This window comes from Marmota marmota, unplaced genomic scaffold (assembly GCF_001458135.2).
Source record: "Marmota marmota marmota unplaced genomic scaffold, marMar, whole genome shotgun sequence".
Lineage (NCBI taxonomy): Eukaryota > Metazoa > Chordata > Mammalia > Rodentia > Sciuridae > Marmota > Marmota marmota.
Window position 1 is genome coordinate 9,394,484 of NW_026000026.1, and position 14,222 is coordinate 9,408,705.

The window sequence follows — 14,222 nt, forward strand, 5'->3', positions numbered from 1 at the left end:
GATCTCAGCTGGGAGGCATCAAGCTTAACTTCAGCAGGGCAGGGTGAGAAGGGATGCCTTCTACAGTTAGCTGATCTCTGATTTGCTTCTTTTTTGAGAAGTGCACGCATGCGTACGCACCCAAAATGCTTCACTTATAACCAGTCCAGCTGCTACTTAGGTCACTGGAACGGCTAATGTTTGGCAGTTTTCTCCTCTAAAAAAACCTGTTCTAAAATGTCAAACATTGTAAAATGTGCATCAGTTGATCCATTCACAGACAGACTCACAGAATCTTACCTAACATATATTGCTGCAAAAATGGGAAAAAAATAATTCTTATCACTATTGCAAGAGTAGTCAGTAAATATTTATCAGAAAAATAAACAATTTCCCCCCAACCTTCAGTATTTTTGCCCAAAAAAGAGATGGAGAAAGAGATTCGAATTTTCATAGTCCGTCAGAAAGCCGTCCCCATGAACTTTTTGAAGAATTTTCAATAGGAACATATACGTTCATATTCCTGTAGATGCCAGGCAGAAAAGGAAGTGAGCGAGCACCAGACGCTAGAGTGACAGGGACTGTGCACCCTCATAGGTGAGCCTCAGCTTCTAGTCACTGTGTATCGGTGCGTGGCTGTCAGATCATCCGTGGTTCAAGGGATCCACAAGTCTAACTTTCAGTGTGAATTTTTTAAAGCAGTCCCAGTTAAATCAAACACACTGGGCACTTGAATTCAGGTCGGGAACTGCCATTTCATGACTTCAAATTAGAGCTCTCTCTATATAATTCTTCATTCTTTCTTACCGTTTTCTTGAGTCAGATCTATAAATAGCATCATTTTAAGACTACACAGTCACACTGGGTGGCAGAGTAGGGTGTTTTATTTTGTTTGGGCTCCAGCATGGATCAAAAGAAGGAATTTTCTGAGTTAATTGTGTGGGAGTTAAGAGAACACGAAGGGGGAAAAACAAAGATACGAGTACCCAGAGAAACTCTTCTGTGCATGCAGAGTTTCAGTGTTGTCCATTCATTCATTCAACAAGTACTTGCACCCCTGCTATGGAAAGGTACTGGAAATACATTAATGAAAGAAAATCCCTGGGAGTCAGCGCCCTTGTGGCATTCACCAAAGGTAAATAACTTCTTGGTGACATTTGAATAGAACGCTCAGCATCCTGGGGAATGTACTGGAAGACAGAGAGGAGTCACAGACAGAGGGGAGTCATCCAAGAACATGAAACGTGTGTCGGTGTGGGATGTGCGTACCTCTTCCTGCGTGTACCTGTGTGTATTTTTAAACACACGAACAGCATATCCAGATCTGCCGTTGAATATCTGCATAGTGAGGAGAGCGCAACAGTGACCAACAATTAAAATCACAATTAGTTGTGGAGAAAAAAAAAACAAAATAATGTAAAACGGATAAAGTGATATAACACAGCAAAGCCACTGGCTGCGTTGTGATCTTATTTTTATTCACGAAACTAATTTATATCACTATGGATGATGGGTCTGGTGTCTACCTAATCAAGCCTCTATTTGTAAATAAGAGAGCATGTTGTGTATCACACGAGGGACAGGGTTTCTTTGCTCTGTGTGGAAGTCAGTTCTTGTGAACTTCAACCAGTGCCTAACTAGCTTCGTGCAGAACTGTGAATGTAAGTTCAGTTTAGAGTTTTGAGCCTGGTGTTCTTAGTGAAGTGAACAACATGTTTATTTTTTGTGAAGGAAAAATGCAAAGAGAGAGGAAGTACCCTGGATGAGAGAGGAGCACGGGCTTTTCAGAAATGAAGTTAATTGGGTAATTGGGGATTGGGTGTCAGTGTGAACTTAACCCTGTGGTTAATTCATGGCATATGCCTCAGGAATGACTTGGGCAGGGCAGTTATTGAAATAATGAATTGCTCACTTGTCCTGGGCAAATAGAAAATCCACCCCCCACCCCCACCCCACCCCCGTTGAATGAAGCTGTGGGAGGAGGCATTTGATAGGCTTGTAATGACTTCAGAGTTCAGGACAGCATTGTTTCCTGATGGTCACGGGGAGATCTTGGGGGCTCTGATAATCTCAGCAAAGAGGCAAGTGAGGACAGGGTTCTAATGACCTAGTCATTTTTTAAAAAGAGAATTGACACTTGATATTTAAAGCATTTTTCAAAAAGGACTTTCTAAAACAGAGCTTAGTGGCACCGTTTTAACTCAAAGGAGGGGCTGATATAATTATGAAAAGGACCTGAAGAGTCTTAGAAGAGTATTCTATAGAGCAGGACCAAGTTCGGCAAGTATTTTTATTTTTTAAGTATACTTTTAAGAATACAGAAACGGTTGCATAAACTTTCAGTGATATCATTTTTAACTCCAAAGTTTAGGGGCTACGGAGAGATTTCCCCCCCTCTAGGATAACCTGTCAAAGGCACATTTCTCCCATGTTTCATGGCAAATATGTGGCCCTTGGACAAGTCTCCCAAGACACCTGATTATCTCCATCCATATAGTGAAGGGACTAGAAATCCTTTGTATGAAATTCCCCCAAAAGTCCTGAACAGAGAATTCTGCGATTCTTTTACTTGATCTTTTTCTGACGTGGCTGCTGGCATCTCCACCTTCGGGATGATATGCACCAACTTGTCACCACTGTCACCAACCCTGTTGATTCTTGGTCTTTCTAGGGCCCAGAAGGCTCTCCAGGGGTCCGCACTCTGTCCCCTCCTCCTGTTCTCTTCTCATCCTCCTTGGTGCATGCCGATGGCTAGCCCTGTCACCCACAAGGCCAGTCACTCAGCCTCTGGCACCATATGCAGATGCTGCCGTCTCTGGGGGGAGCCTGGGAATCAGAAGTCCTAATCAGAACCCAGGGTGGGTGTCCATACCTGTAGGAGTGCGAGGACCTCCCTCTGCTGCGTCTGACAAACGCACTGCATTCACGGCACAATGAACATTCGAACACAGCTTTGAACATTTCCCCACGTTGGCTGGATCTTCAAGAGCCACCCCCACAGTCCTCCATAGCTAAACACACTTCTAAAGGAAGCATATAAAAAAACCCCAAAAAATAAAAACCACCCTGCCCACCCACTCAGAAGGGACAATGGGACCCTGCAGTCCAGCGGTTAGAACGAGCTGCTGGCAAGTGTCTCCAGCTCAGTTTGCCATGTGCCCAGCCTCCGACCTCCAGGAGGGAGGCAGCGGAATCTTTTGCCTGGCCAACTGGGTCGGAAACAAAACAAAACAAAATGAAACACTGATGTGCTGAGTTATGACAAACCAAGACACATGTCACAGGAGGAAAAATGACAGCTTTACTGCGGCAGTGATTATTAAAAAAACAAAGCAAATTAGCCACCAATACAGTTATGTATGGAGAATGAAACAACTTTATTGCCCTGTAAATTGGAGACCTAGAACATGTTTTAGGAGTGTCAAACCTGAGGAGTTGAAGATTTCCCCCAAATTGCCACTAATGATATCTTCCCAATTATTTTCTAACCAACTTTCTGAAAGCCTAAGCTAGATTTTTATCCCCACTAGAATATTTTTATTTTGTGGAGTTAGATTTATTTTTTTTATTACCTTGTGCCTAATAGTCACTTAGTCACACACACACACACAAAATCAGTTATAACTTAATCAAATCTAGCCATTTAAATAGAAATAGTTACAAGTGACATTATTAAAACCAAAAAGTGTGTATCACATTTGATCACTTTGCTCAGCTTCCTTTATTAATGTCTCTTTTTATATCTCAAGGAAACACATTGGTCAAGCATGACCTGATTTTTTTGCTCTGAAAAAACCTTAGAAGAGTTAATCTCGGGGCTGGGGTGGTGGCTCAGTGGTAGAGCACTTGCCTAGCATGTTTGAGGCACTGGATTCAATTCTCAGCACCAGATATAAATAAATAAAATAAAGGTCATTGGAAACTAAAAAAAATTAAAAAAATAAAAAAGAGTTAATCTCTGTTTTCTGTGTTTTAAGTTACTGAACAAAGTGGGGGTGTCATGAATGAGCACACATGCTTGCACCGTGCAAGATCGCCACATCGTAGAGGCTGTGGGTCCTACCCTGGGCGCTGTGTCTTGGTTCCAACTTCAAATAGCACAGCTTTCACTGGGAATCTCACTTTGAATATTAATGACAAATTATTGAACACCTTTACTACCAATGAAACACTGGCCACATGAATAAATCCAATGTTTTAACTAAAACAGGACCAACAGCACTCATTTATCTAATACAACAGGATTGTGTTATTGATAAAAAAGAAAAAAGCCATGATCTTCATTTATGTTACCTAATCCTCATAATCCAGAACTGGCAGAAAAATACAATGGTGTTCCAGGGAAGATGTATTGACAAAATATATTTCTGAAAATGACTTCTTTGAAAATCAAAGAGCACTCATAAACACATAGAAACTTAGCCCAGTAACACAGTCAGTAAGAGCTCAAGAAATGGCTGGGCATGGTGGCTCATACCTGTGATCCCAGCAACTCAGGAGGCTGAGGCAGGAAGATCGAAAGTTTGAGGCCAGCCTCAGCAAGACCCTAAACAACTTATTGAGACCCTGTCTCAAAATCCCTGGGTTCAATCCCTTGTACCAAAAGAAGAAGGAGAAGGAGAAAAAGAAGAAATGTCTGCTCCTGGTTGAGTGAGCAGATGGCTAAATGAGCACAGATTGCATTTACACAAGGAAGAAAATTAAAATTGATCTTAGTCTCCCTGTGGTCAGTTTTAGGAGTTGTTTTCTTTGTACTGGGAAACCCAAAAAATCCTGAAGTTGCCTCTTGAAGCTGTACCTTTTGGCCAAGAAGCAGACAGCTCAACCTCCTTGGGTCACCGCATGGGTCAGTTCCAATCTGCTCTCCCAACAGGGGCACTGTGTGTGTGCTGTGCCCGGCAGTGGCCCACGTGCCTCACACAACAAAGTCCCAGGTAGGTACAGTTCCCACCACCTCGCAGAGGAGGAGAAAGAAGCACAGAGAGGTTGAGAAACAAAGGTTCGTAGCTGGTGAGATCTAGTCCAGCACAATCACTGCTGCCCCAGGATGTCCAATAGGCTCGTGTCCTCATTCCCTGGGGGGCCATGCTGTCCAGGAAGCACCTCAGGTTCAACATGTCTGACCCTTACCACCTTCTGTACTCGTTCTGCCCTCTCTTTCTCTCTCCCTTCAATGAGCCACCAGCTGCTCGCCTTTCGTGGGCCCTTACCTGGGTGTCTCCTGGTTCCTCGAGGCTTAGAAGGCGCTCTGCAGACTACCTCTTCACCTGGCTTGTTAGAAATGCAGAAACTTAGGCCACTCCCATCCCTGATGCATCAGAATCCTCATCTTAACAAGATGCTTGTCTTAGCTTCTTCACTGCTGTGGCCCCAAAAACCTGACAAGAAGAATTAGAGGAGAAAAGTGTATTTGGGGCTCACGGTTTCAGAGGGCTCAGCCTATAAATGGCCGACTCCATTTCTTAGGGCCTGAGGTTAGGCTGACCATCATGGTGGAAGAGTTTGACAGAAGAAAGCAGCTGGGGACATGGCACCAGGAATGAGAGAGAGAGGGAGAGAGAGAGGGAGAGAGAGAGAGAGAGAGAGAGACCCTCACCATGGACAAAACATACACACAAAGGCATGACCCCAAAGACCCACCTCCTCCAGGCCCACCCTGCCTGCCTACAGTCCCAGTTAGTCCCTATTAGACATTGCATTGTCTCACACATGAGCTTTTGGGGGACACCTCACATCTAGGCCATAACAATCCCCATGTGATCCAAACACACATTAAAGTCTGAGAAGTGTGGATCTGTGATCTCCCAGGCCACAGGCAGCCAAGCCAGCTTAGAATAATCACAGGGCTACACACGCAGCACACCACTGTGCACACGCCCACACACCCAGCAGTTTCTGGCCTGGAGCTGGGCCTCGGATGGCCCTTCCTGCTTCTTCTCCTGTCCCTCCTCCAGGGTCTGCTTCCTCCTCTCCCCAGCAGCAGGTCCCACCCTTTAGGATTTCATAGAATGGGACGATGTTGGGGGAATCCAGGTCGCACTCTTTTCTTTTACCAAGACATTAAAATAAAATAAGACAGCCTGCCATCAATAGCAACTGCTCCGTTATGATCTCGGAATACATGATTGGGTTTTTAATTGGACGTATTTTACTTGAGGAAAAACAGTGTTTTTCTTGTTTCTCTCATTTCATTTTGACCCAACTGGGGGAGAAATAGATTGAGAACAACCTTCCGATTTTGAGACCATTTACTGGGAGGATGGGCCACACATATATCTTTCTGTCTTTGGGGTCACCTGCTCCCAGAAAGGTTTTACTACCCAAATCAAGATAAAGGAAATTAAAACTTCCCAGGGGCTCTCCTCTCCCCTGGGGGGTTTGCTATTTCTGGTCTTGGGAAGCCACATTCCCCTGTGCCCTCTATGGTTTGGGGGCTCGAGCATTTTTATCATAGAAATGAAAAAGCAAAGAGCTTTGTGAAGAGGAGCTACGCAGGGAAAGGGGGCTAATGTGCTTAAAATGACAGCACCCGGAAGTCCCGCGGTTTTCTGGGTGAACAGGAAGCAGTCCTGGACTGAGGCTAACTTAAGGAACCTGCAGAGCGCGCCCCGCCCTCCAGCCTGGAGCAGCCCCGCCTACAGCCCGCCCCTGCAGCCCTGCTGCCAGAGTCGTCGCTATTTTAAGTGGCGTTTGTGGAACTATGGACCTAGTCCTTGCAGTTATACTCCAGGAGGACCTGCATCCGTTTTGTTCACCATGAGATAGCTCCACAGTCAGCGGTTCTAAGCACAGAGTAAACATAAAAATTAACTAAATGGATTTCGTTAGGAGCGCTTCCCATCGCCTATAGGATAAACAAACAAAAAGCTCCTTTCTGCAGTCAGTCTCTTGGTTTTTGTTTTTCATTCAAACAATATTTATCACACACCTACTATGTGCCAGGTAAGGCTGAGTCCCGGGGAGAAAGGAATAAAATCAAAGACAATGCTCCTGCTGCCCTGGAGCCTGCTCCCGCCCGGGGTGAGGTGCACTGGGAGGAGTAAAGCTCTGTCGTCCTCGGCTCGGGAACTCCCACACTGGGTGGCTTGCAGGCAGAAGTCTGCTCCCCACAGCTCTGCAGGCTGGAGAAACCCCCATCGGTGCTGCAGGTGCTACACCGTCAGATTTCTGGCCAGGGCTGTGCCTGGCCGGCAGAAGGGGATGCTTTCCCCTGTGCCCTCACAGGGGCTGGGGCTTCTGGTGGGTCTTCTTCTAGACCTGCACAAGGACTCCGCCCTCATGACCTAATCCCTCCTCAAGGCCCCTCCTCCAGATGTCACCCCCTTGAGAGTTACAGCGGCAACACGGGAATTGGGGCAGTGGAGGGCTGGGGGAAGGTCAGTCTACAGCAGGGTGCAGGGCGATTGGAGAGCACCTGCCTGTGGAGAGGTACTCGGTGACACCTGCTTACTGAGCATCAGCCGGATTGCTCTGGCTCCTAGGTTTGCTAGGCTGCTCCATATCAGGTTCACCCCTTCATCTCCTGATGAAAGCTCCATTTTCATGTCCTCCAATATCCTTCCACTCATCTTTCCTTCTAGGAAATGTGCCCTCAGCATGTCTATCCATCTCTGTAGTAGCATTCATAACACTTTTTTTTTTTCTGTAAATTAGTATCTTCCAATAGTCTGGGAACCCCTTAAGGTCAAAGATCGTCTGTATCTTACCAAATCCTACTTCTGTCCCCTCACCCCTTAAATCCCACTCCTCAGAACACCGTCTTGCACAGAATGAGTTGCCTGTCCATTTGTGTGCAATGAATGGGTACATTCTGTGATGTCACTGCTGTGTTTAAAACTCCCCATGGTGAGCTGGTCTGGTGGCACAGGCCTGTCATTGCACCAACTGAGGAGGCTGAGCCAGGAGGATCACAAGATGGAGGCCAGCCAAGGCAAGTTAGCAAGACTATCAAAAAAACAAACAAACAAACAAAAAACTAAAACTGAACAGAAGAGCAGCTCCCATGGTGGTTTCCCTCAATGCACTTTAAGTCTGATCTTCACCCAGTCTCCCTTCTGCCCAACTCCCCACTCTCTAGCATCTACACCCCTCCCTCTCTCACCCTTGCTGCAGTGGACACTCTGTCCTTTCCTCTGGAAGCAGCTGGCCCTGTATGGTCCCCTAGGTCTTTGCAATTATGTGTTCCTGGATCTTCCCGTTGCCTGGCTTCTGTCCGGCCTTCTCACCGACCTCCTCCAGGAAGACCCCAGTGAACAGACTTTCCCAGCCTCCTTCACCCTCTTTCAACCTTCTCAGGTTTGATTTCCCTCCTACTGCCCATCATGGTGTTGGGTTATCTGTGGTCTATGTTTCATTCCTTGTGCAAAAACAGTGGTTCTCCACCAGAGGTGATTTGGCCTGGCGGGGGGCGGGGGGTGGCATTTGGCAGCCTCTGGAGATATTTTGGGTTGTCACAACAGGGAAGGGGTTGTTACTGGGGTCCAGTGGGTGGAGTCCAGGGAGGCTGCCAGCTGTCCTACAATGCACAAGAAGGTGCTCTCAACAGAGAATTAGGGTCCTGGCATCAGTGCTGCTGAGCGTGCTCGGACAGGGCAGGGGCCTCCTCTATCTCACGCCTGCCCGTGCTTGCCCGGTCTCCGGTGGTGCCCATGTGCCTTTGCCAAGTGTTTGCACCATGAAAGATTAAAGTGCTCTCTTAGAAACATCGGAGGGGAATGCGATGCGAGGGCCTTGATTTTATTAGGGCCTTGATTGTTTATTATTGGAATAAATGGAATCTGGATTCAGTGCCATTCGGCTCGACGTTCTCTAGTGGCACAGCACAGTCAACTCCACCCTTAGTGACACTGCCAGGACAGAGGGGAGGGCCAGCGGTGCCCCTCACCTCTGCTCCTGAGGATGCTCGGAACTGCACACTGCCCCCCCCACCCCGGCCCCGTGTTCAGAGGACTCAGGGAAGGGACAGCACCCGTCTGTGTCCTGATGAAGATTTTTTTTTAAAAAAAGCATTTGCCAGAAGGGGAAGAATTTTTGAAAAAAATAATAAAAACCCCGATTTAATGATAAATAATCATGTTCTGCCTCTGACATTAAAGGGCATCATGGTCTCAGCTCAGCGACGTAAATCATTGTAATGGACGAATCCTTTAAGAGTAACATGAAATTTAAAAATGGAAAATATGAGGAGCTCCCAGAATGACTGAGAAAATCATCCGTTTATTATCTAGGTGTGCTTAATAGTCTGCTGCCTGATGAAGAAGCATTTGCTAACGGGGAGGAATGGCTCGTTTTCCGATTCAATCACTCAGGCAGCGGGGGCCCAGGGCGCCCCTCCCCCGGCCCCTCCCCCGCACCTGCTTTTGTCACTGTCTAGAGAGAGTCCATCACCACCCTCCTGCCATCAGAGCAGCCACCTCACGCAGTTCCGGAAGCACAAGGTGGCATCACCGGGAGCTGGTGCAGTTAGCAACAAATCAGCCTTTAATTGGCGAGAATGACTCATTCGAAAAGGATTATTAGCCGAATGTTAATTGATTAGTGGAACTAAAGCAATTAAGGTGAGCAGAGCCTCTGACTTCCCACCCATCCTCAGCACAGGCACCCTTCTGGCATGTGACTGATGCGCCCTCCAAGGTGGGAGCATCCCCGGTCTTCGGAGAAGGAGTTTTCTTCTTTCTGGTTTCCAAAATTTTGTGAGTGGCTCTGATATTGAGAAATGGAAATAAAGACAATAAGTGCAAAAGGACAACGTCTTAACCTTATATATCTTTATCAGGCAGAATCAGCGAGGCTGTGCTGCTGTAACAAATTACCCCTAATCACAGTGGCATGGAGCAGGAGTGTAGGCTGATGGGCTCCACAGGTCGCATGCCCGTGAAGCTGACCCTGCATAATAAACAACCCTCATATCACAACATAAGCTTGTAACTCATGGTGTGTGTCAAACATGAGTTGGAGGCAAAGGTCTCTGCTCATCACTATCATGAACTTCTAAGGAGATGGGGAAGTCAGTTTCTGCCTTCTGCCTTGGACTTGGAGGCGGAGGATGGAAATGGCAGTGAAGAACCCTGTAAAATGAAAGAACATGAGGCTTCTTTGTTCCCCCCAGTAATTTGTACCCTGTCAAGGTCAGAGCTCTGATGGTGTTATGTGCCTGGAATTCCCAGGGCAGCTCCGTGGCTCAGGGGTTCTTCAAAACCATATTTTGAATGGAGGCACGGAGTATTTAGTACTTTGCCCAATGCCATACCTAATGTAAGTGGAAGAGCTGGTTTGAAGTCTGGTTTGTTTGGCTCTGTTGTTGAGGAACCACCCATCATACTGAAATAAATCCCCCCAGTCTTCCCTTCAGGTTGTAGTAGTCCGTTTTCTATGGCTATAATAAAATACCAGAGACTGGATCATTTACAAAGGACAGAGATTCTCTTCTTTCAGTTTTGGAGAGTGAGAAGTCCAAAAGCATAACTCGGCATCTGTGCAGCAACTGGTGGGGCCTCCTTGCTGCTCTGTAACTGGTAGAGGGTGTCACGTGACGAGATGGGACCAGTGGCCAGCTCAGGTCTCTCTTTCTCTAAGCCATTAATGCCAATCTGGGAGCCCCATCCCCATGGCCTCATCTAATCCCAACTACTTCCCAATAGCTCCACCTCCAAATGCCTTTAGCATGAGCTTGGGGGGCAGGTTTCCAACACTTGAATTTCTTGGGGGCACTTCTGGACCGTGACAAGGGTCTGCCTAGGTACAGCAGACACAGTGCTGTGGTTCTTCCTATCATGATTTTAGGCAGCACGTGAACTAGCATTTCTGTCCTTAATGATCACATATTTATTATAATTTATCATTGAAAAAGAGGTCACATGGCAAAATCAGGGTATTTATTATTTGATTATTACATTGTATTATTCCTGAGCTTTACTAAATATTTAAAATAGTTGACTAGTTTACATTAGGTAAGAATATACACAGTATAGTACACAGGTAAACACTGTATTATTTAAATATTATTATATTTATTTTAGGTAAACATAATACACAGTACACAGATTTGGAACAAAACCTGAAAGGGGTCAGCAATCAATGGATGTTTGAAAATTCTGTATCTTCTCAGGAAACAAATCGGTATGATAGCATGATAGTTCTGGACCGTCCAGGGCTGGGGAACACTGGAGCCCACCCGCTTTGGAAAGTGTGATCTCCTTCCTATCAACCCAGCTCCACCTGAGTGGCTAACAGCCTTCCCTTCTGTGCTCCAGTAATGTCTTTTATAGTTCAGGACCAATCGTATTGTAGAGGCGTTACCTAGCATGTCTGTCTCCCTATGGGAGACTATGGGGTTTTCATTCATCTTGGTATTTTGCTAATTTGGTTTTTATTAATCCTGATATTCCCAGTTCCTGACCACTGATTTTTTTATTTTTATTTATTTTTTACTGTTTGGATAAAATCATGGCTCTCATTTTGCAAAGTCTGTAATCTAGAGAGGGAAATAAGCATTGCATAAAGAATATTCTGCTGCAAGGAACAACTAAAATACCACATTCAGATTCATGTGTAGGGAATTTACTGACTCATCAAACTGAGAAACCCAAAGGTGATTCACACTTCACAAAAGGCTTGATGTGGGCGCTGAGAGATGGCACCAGGGATGCAGCTCCTTCCTGTATCCCGAGACTGGCTTCACTGGGGACCTCAGGGTGCGGCTAGAAGACTGTAGTTACAGACTCCCCCATTCACATCCAGCAGGAAAGAGAACATGCCATTTTTCCTGTCTTTCCTAATAATTATGTGAATAATCACGACAATTATGCCACCTTATATCATATGCCAAGTTCCCAGACCAATCTCAGTTTTTAGGGGCATGAAATGGGCTGCATGGCTCAGCCGAGGCTCCGTGTTGCACGGCTGGTCCTATAAGTGGGGCCTGGGCTCCCAGAATCCTGTGGGCATCCCGTGGAAACCAGGGGCCTGCACACAAAAATTCACTCACAAGAGACATGAATCTGGTTCCAGGGAACCTGAAGCATCTTGTTGCTATCATTTAATATCTATGTCCCCTTCAAGGAGGTGACTGTGTCTTTGTCCTCCGCAGGCTACCCCTGCTTTAATTCAGGTTACCTAAAAGCAGTGCTGAACTTGAACATACCTGTCCTTCTGCCTGGGCAGGACTTCCCACTGGCGCTGGGTTCTCCAGCCCCCCTTCTCGGTTTCATTTTGCATATGCCATAAGAGAATGAAAAAGCTTAACTCAGGCTGCGACTCTCAGGTTCTCAAATCTACACTGAGATCCTATTTTGTTTCACCTTGTTAAAAATGTCTTCCCCAATTTATCTTTCAATTTATTTTTCTGGGTATTCCTCCAATTTAAAAATATGTTAGGATTATTTTTAGATCCTAGTCATTAGTGCTGGGAGACTGTTTTCAAACAGATTTATTCTTTTCTCTCATTTGCTCAATATTTGTTTGATTCCTTATTTAAAGTGCTTTTTCTCCTCCCAGGCTTGCTTTCTGCACATCTAAACAGGGGGAGAAAAATGGAGGCCAGGACTGGTTCTCGCACGTTTGGATAGTGGGCAAAAACACCTCCCTTGCCGACTGGCACTTGGGTTAGAGGCCACACACTGTGAGGGTTTGCTGCCCAAATGAGATCCACAGACCAGCCTCCTTCAGCTCCTGGTGTGTTGAAAATAAATGAGTGTTAGTTATCTCCTTTTGTTGTTGTTTTGTTTTTCCTGGGGGAGACTTCAGATACCTCACATCTAAATCTGGATCTAAGTTCTTGTTAAAAACTTGGTTGGAAAACACTGAGGCCACTGTCCTGTGAGGGAATCACTGGCCAGAGAGCTTACCCTTTTGGACAGATCAACCAATATGGTGGCCAGGCCAAAGCTCAAAATTCTGTGATTCTATGACCAGAGAGGAGACTAGCTACAAGGAAGGGCCTGGTGCAGGGTCTTACTGCTAAGTGTCCCCAGGCAATGCCCATAGCATCGCCCCAACCCATCACCCTCCACCATACAGGCGGTGGCTTTTGTCCTGAGCAGATAGGAATCTGCACTCCTTCCTTTGCTAATTACACCTCTGTGGGCAGGTCACTTGCTGCCTCCCAGCCTCCACTCTTATGAATGGGGACCATGTTGAACCGACCCCTAGGATGGCCTGGGGAGTAAAGTGCGCCCAGGAGCCCACCTCCATGCCCTTCCAGTTGAGAAAGCCTCAGGAAGGTGGGTCATCGCTGTCTTCGGGCTATTGCTGTTTTTAAGACTGTTTTTGCTGATCCCTTTCCATTTCTCATGCTGGCAATTCCCTTTCTTTCATCTCCCTTTTTCTTATCTCCTTTTACTTAGCGCATTTCACAGCATCCTTGAAGATAGGTTGGCCATCCACATTTGTATTTCTTCAAGAGCCAGGGAATGCTCCGGAGGCCCCAGGGCCATGTCCCATCTCACACTGGAAACCAGGATCTTGAATTCAAGAATTAGCGCCCTGATTTCTGCTACTTTTAAAAGATCAGAAGCCACTAGCTTTATATGGCTGTCATTGAACCCACAAAGAAGTCCTGGCTCCTAAAACATTGGTCCCATTTCAATTGAACAAACTGCCATTTTCCACCATAGGCCCTGGTGTGTGTCACCCCTGTCTTCCTGCCAGAGTCACTAACCCTCAGTGGGTCTAACTGGGTGCATGCCTGCTCGGAAGAGTGAGTAACAAAGTCCAAGCATCAGGGGTCACTTCGGGTTCACACTCTGATAATGCATTTCTGGATGAAGAACCTTATAAAAATAAAAGAGGTTGCTGTGGAGAGAAGTCTCCACAACCCAGTAGATGAGATCACGGGCTCTAGACACAAAGACCCGAGCCCCATCCCCAGCACACCACACACTGACTGCTATGTGATCCCCTCAACCTCCTCATCTGCAAAGCAGGGATGGTGTTAACCCTGCCTCAGGAGAACAGTGTGGGGATTAAATGAAGCAATGCTGTGGAGCCCGTGACCTGGCCTGGCTGCCCGGACAAGAGCTGCTGTTGTGCCTTACCCTACTGCTGGAGCCTCAGCTTGCCCTATGCTGGGGACAGTATGAGGACTGAATAAGCACAGACAAAAGGTTTGGGGACAATCACTGAAGTTGGATTTTTCTGGGGAAGGGATGGAGATGCTCAGGTAGTAGCCTCCCTTGGGACCCAGTTAGAAATTCAAACAGCCCCACCCCGCTGAATCACACTGGAGCTGAGCCAGCCAGCCACAT